At 36.6% G+C, this 5,865-nt stretch overlaps 1 pseudogene across 2 annotated transcripts; it reads right to left on the reverse strand.

Annotated features, from left to right (window-relative positions):
• Positions 1-1,010: 1,010 nt before the first annotated feature.
• LOC143591432 (phosphatidylinositol 4-kinase gamma 7 pseudogene) lies at positions 1,011-4,023 on the reverse strand (annotated as a pseudogene). Of its 2 annotated transcripts, XR_013145677.1 has the most exons (3): positions 3,569-4,023; positions 3,232-3,285; positions 1,011-3,144 (listed from the first exon to the last, which is right to left on the reverse strand). The product of XR_013145677.1 is annotated as a phosphatidylinositol 4-kinase gamma 7 pseudogene, transcript variant X2 (transcript). The 2 variants fall into 2 exon arrangements; XR_013145676.1 differs by having other exon boundaries at positions 1,011-3,285.
• Positions 4,024-5,865: the final 1,842 nt, after the last annotated feature.

Genomic DNA, 5,865 nt, shown 5'->3' on the forward strand with positions numbered 1-5,865 from the left:
TCGGTAGGGATCAAATTTAGGCATACTTGAAACTTGAAAGGATGCATACCAAACTGAATGAGACCCAATATAATTTGAAAACGTACTATCACAGTTATCAATTCCACTTGCCAATGAAGTGACACAAACCCCACATGATGGATATTGCCATATTGGTCATATATGGATGTTCATTGTTTCGGTCACGCAACGATTTTGTGTCAAACCATTCATTATAGTTTAAGAAAATGGCAAGTCAAAAAGACCGGATTGATGAGGTTAGCTAGACTAGCCAAACCATTCTCCGATTTACTTAGTTTAATTGTGCTTAATCATTCGTTCGCATTTAATAATTATCCATTCATAGATGTTTATACATATAAGTAGTTACCTAAACAATCTAGAACCATTAAACATGAACCAAACCACATAATTCTCAAATCAGCAACCGGATCAAGTCATCAACCAATTTGATTTTATTTGAATTCAGTTAGTTTTAACAGGTTTATAAATACACTGCTCCCATCAAATTGGATTAGTGTCAAACCATTAATTATAGTTTTAGAAGATGCAAGCTTAATCGACGAGGTTGATTAGGCTTCCCAGATTAGCTAAATCATCCTTTGGTATTTACTTGGCTTAATTTGCTTTAATCATTTGTTTGCGTTAAAGTATTAATGATTCATTAATGGTATACATATAAATTACCTAAACAATCCCAACCATTAAACCAGAAACCCAAACCATATAAATCTCAAACCAACCAGCCGAATCAATCAATTTGATTTTATTTGAATTCGGTCAGTTTTAATATGCTTATAAACATGTCGCTCCCGTCAAACTGCATTAGCATTCGAAAACATGTAAAATGAAATCACCAAGCATCCGACAGCAATGAAGTATCTAAACAAATATAGTATATATTTACAATATATCTTTTTCATTTCACTTAAAGTTTTTTTTTTCCATACTACAAATTATTCATAAAACTAAACCATCTCATTTAAAAGCATTTAACTAAACCATCTCTTCAACCACTATTTACAAGCAAGCATACCTTATTCAACCAACCTCATATTACTCATTACTCATAAAACTATATCAGTACCTTCAAACTCTTCAAAACAGGCAAGAAGTACCAAGCCTTTGTAGCTGTTTCTGCCCTACACTCACCGACTTCCGGTTTGCAAAAGCCGGGCCTAAAAGCTCTTGAAACTTTTCTAGAAAAACACACCATTCTTCTTCATTCATGTCTCCAAACTTCACAAAACTAGCACTTGCGGGTAACTGCTCGTTTGCACTCCTATGCCTGGCCGATGAATTCACTCCATTCCCATTAATGTTACCGTATCCGTATCCATATCCATAACCATTGCTTTCGGATTTTGTTTTCAGGCTGTTGAGGTTATGACCAGTAAACGAGTTGTTCTTTGGTAATGCAGGCCGGTTCGACACCAAGCGGGCCTTTTCCGGGCCAGCAGGTGGACCACCATCTTCTTCTTCTTCTTCTTCTTCTTCTTCTTCTTCCTCTTCTTCAATAGTTTCTTGAAGTTTGGAAAACGGGTTCCTCCCGAACCCAAAGTGGGAAGGAGTCGGGGTCGTGAAGTCATCGGTGAAGTCAAAACCAGAATCATCACAACCGTCCATTTCAAACTGGAATGAATCTTCTTGATCGTTGAATTTAGGAGAAGATGTGAACACCTCACGTTTACTTTCCATCTCAACAACCAGTCTTCTAGCTTCCATACATATTAACTCGAACTCACTCGGTTCCTCTTCACCACGCCTAAATTCTCGACTCATCATCTCCCCAATTTCAGCAAGCGTAAGCCCGTAAGCTGCAGCTTCCTTGAGGAAAATGGTACAAAGAATCAACACACGGAGAGAAGCCTCCCGGATCATAGGAAGTTTGGTTTTCAACATATCTGCATCGCGATATGGATTAAGATCTTGAATGTATTTCAGCTCTTCTTCGGTGAACGGGATTGAAGCTTGTGGCCAGTGGATCCATTCAAAATACGGGTCCTCTAAATTTTCAGGCAAGCAAAGACCATGATCGATAGGTATGAGTTCCACCTTACCGAACCTCTGAACTCCATCATCATTAACCTTTTTAACCAAAAGATTCCCCGCGTGTCTATCTGTGTTGAAGATTCTAATATCTAATATACCAACACGATGAACCGCAGACACCGGGAAACTTGACATTCCATGATCACTAGCATCAAAATCATGAGAGACGTATTGTTGTAGAGACGCAAGCTTGCTAAAATGTTTCATCTTTAGTGCTTTGTTGTTGTTATTGTTGTTGATACCGCTTACGTTATCATTAATATTGAAAATTGAATGTGTAATCTTGACAAGTGCGGTCGGAGGTACATTGGCAAAGTGATCATAATCAAGCAGGTAAGCCGCCACCTCACGATAACCGGTTTCACCAACCCGAACTGACCGTTTCAACCCTGGTTGACCTAAAGCTCGACCCACAAACCCTTTCGGGTTATTAGGTGCAAACGGCTCCTCATCCGTCGGTTTCACAATCGCAACACTCTCACCTCTACTGTTTCTAAAATAATAAGCACCACCAAGTCCACCCTGAACCGGGATCGGGTCAACACCAAGCTTCATCGCCTTCACAATCTCCTTAACAAGCTGTTTCGTTTTCTTGAAACTGTCAATATGCCCCAAGATCTCAATCGGACCACTCCAATCTCTCGGCTGCATATCCCTACCACTTGGAGACAGACATGGAGACGACGAGCTCCTATGCATACCACCTCGCGTCAACAGAAGAGGAGCATCATTACGAACCGCACTCAGGTCGTTTTTCAAAACCATGTCCCCAAAAGTTAAAAAACTTTCCTCAACCGGCACATTCAGCTCAACTTGCAACCTTCTCTTAACCGTGTGAGCATTATCGCTCCGATCCAACTCCATCCCCAACACGCAACCAGTCTCCGTCTGAACAAAAACCCGTCTCCTGCCCGACGGTTTCACCACGTCCATCCCATCCTTCCCATGATACTCCCTCCCTAAGGGACTGTTGTAAACCGCTACAACCATTTGTGTTTGGATCGGGCTGTCGTTACGCGACATCAACAAAGGGAGGTTGCACAGGTTGATGGATCTAACCTCTTCACCCAATGAGAGACAAACTTAACACGCCTTAAACCGATCCAATCCGGCTTAAACTTACAGTCGAAAAACGATCATTAACCGCAAAACCCGCTTCGAACCTATCTCGATTCACACAGATCTTATGTTTATAGCATTAGATAATAACTTGAAGCAGAGGAGAAAGTAATACTGTTACAAAAAAAAAAAAAAAGAAAAACACATAATAAACATACATATCAATCAGCTAATTTCATCAATCACTAATTAAACATTAATATGAGCAAATTAAACATTAATAATAAATTCTAGCATAAACTTATTATCGATAAAAAAAAAAGTACCAGTAAATTACACTTAATTGGGTCAAAAATTTATGAACAAAAATATGGGATAATTTTATACAATCAATCGAATCGTTAAATCGAACACATGCATAGAGATTATGAACAACAAATAAAATCTGTAAACTTACCAGATCCCTAAATCGGAGACAAAATCACACAATGCAGATCAGAGAACAAGGAACAGATTGATAATCAAAACATAACACTCAGAAGAACAAATTTCCGATGATGTTCGTCTTCCTCGTACCTTGTTCTGCACTTTTTGGCGTTCTCTCTCTCTCTCTCTAAAGCTCACTTTCTCTCTCTAGCTCTGGCTTTGTCTCAGCTGAGGGTGTATGTAATTATAATCAGTTTTTAACTGCGGTTAATCAGCAGTAAAGAACGCGTTTTATGTGAAGTTAGATAACTGACCCTGGTTATCTTCAGGACTTATGGGTTTCGAAGGCTCTGGAAGATGGGGGATTGGCCGTTGATTTGAGGAAGTGATTTGATGGTGGCCGTTGGATTGGAGTGGGGGTACGTGGAGGCAAATGCTTGACTGTGACGTGGCTGATGGTCAGAGCCATGGGATTTTGATGTGCCCTTTAATATTAATAAATATAATTGTTTTTAAAACATATTAATAAATATATGTATAAAAATTTGAAATCAAATATGTAAACTATAACATTTATTTTAAGAAATGGTATATATGTTAAAAGCTAGTTATTGATTTTATATTTTTTACAATGTATAGAAAAGTTGTAGCAGTTTAGTCTCTAAGCTCGTGTAAAAATTTTACAAGGTGAAGTGTTTCATAATATCATTTACCAATCATATTTCATGGTGAGTCCTATTTATACAACCTCAAAAGAAAATAAAAATGGGCACATTGATGAAAATTTGGGTTCTATGAATATGAGATATGGTTGTTTTCAGCCTAAATGCTTTCCACAAGTTATTCAAAAACATCCACAAGCAAATCCAATACATGCCACAACAAAACCGACACTCAAAAACCTTGCACTTGGGAAATTATTATCTTGAATACGCATATTACAAAGAAATCCCAAACAGGTGCATTATTATAGCTCAAGATGTTTGCCTACTAATTGCTATACAAAACATGTTTTGAAAAACAGAATGTCTAAAATACCCTTCAAAAAGCAACATATTCAACTGTCTATAAAACATTCAACCGTTGACTAAAATTGCCCATTTTCTTTAAAATGATCAAAAAAACTAATTTTAATTAAAAATTAAGTACACTTTCTTGGTTTTTCTTTGAACTTCAAGTTCTCAAGAACCTCGAAACTGATATCCACAAAACGGAATATTTTACGAAACTGATAGCCACAAAACGGAATGATTTAAATGTAAATAAAACATGTAAAGAAAAGGCTATCTTCTCAAACACCTGTTGTCCACCATAGTATGGATCTGGGACTTCAGTTTCATCATGTCTTTTGCAGTAAGAACACATTAATATAACTTGCATATACACATTCACAGTCGAATTATATAAAATAAAAGAATTAAAAAATGCCGCATCAAATGAATATTCTTTAAATTAGACCTTCTTGGCTGCATTGGCTGGTAAGGTCTCCTTAAACCCTCACCTATCGAAAGCTACAAGTATATCCTCTACGATATCGATATCAAAAGTAAACATAAAGTATACAAAATCAGTCAACCAGTGAATGTATGAACTTAAATTACCAGTTTCAAGTAAATGTCATTCTGGTAAGCTAAAAGAATTTAACTTATACTCAAACCTTTAATTACTATTATTATTATTTGAGTTGATATTAACTTAATAATTTTTTAATGTTTGATTTGGGTTTTCTAGGTTTTATATTAAATCTAAAATAGATGGTTGGGTTCCTTAGGTTTTACAAATACGTGTGACAAGACACGGTAACAAAATCTAAAACACTTTTAATTACTGTTTTCGTAATGAATAATTAAATATTTTTCAAAAACTTATCAAGTTCTAAACAACCTTTTATGGTTAAAAATACAACACTTTAAAATTACAAGTTCCTGACTTCGAACCAAGCCGAAACATACCTACCTAACAAATCAATGTTCTTCTCGTAACAAATCAATCTTGTTGAATAGCATTATAGCAGTGCCATATCCTCTTTCTGGTGCTCGATTGAAAAGGAAGCAAGAGAAGCACATGATAACGCGTGTGCAAGAAGTCAATTTGACCCTAAAAATCGATCGAATTGCATGAGCAGTCACATGTAAATGAAAGAATTTCATAGAACATGGTGTTGGTCATTATATGGGGTATGGATGTATTTGTGATTCTGGTTATATGGAGGATGAATAGATCTGATTTCAAAAAAAGTTGAATGGTTGAGGAAGACTTGTGAGAAAGTGAAAGAGCATAGAAAAACCCGCCACTTTATGAATAAAACTTTCATAGGATAGCTTGTTT

The sequence above is a fragment of the Bidens hawaiensis genome, unplaced genomic scaffold (assembly GCF_021521415.1).
Source record: "Bidens hawaiensis isolate Kalapana, Puna unplaced genomic scaffold, B.hawaiensis_p1.1 tig00039633_1, whole genome shotgun sequence".
Taxonomy (NCBI): domain Eukaryota; kingdom Viridiplantae; phylum Streptophyta; class Magnoliopsida; order Asterales; family Asteraceae; genus Bidens; species Bidens hawaiensis.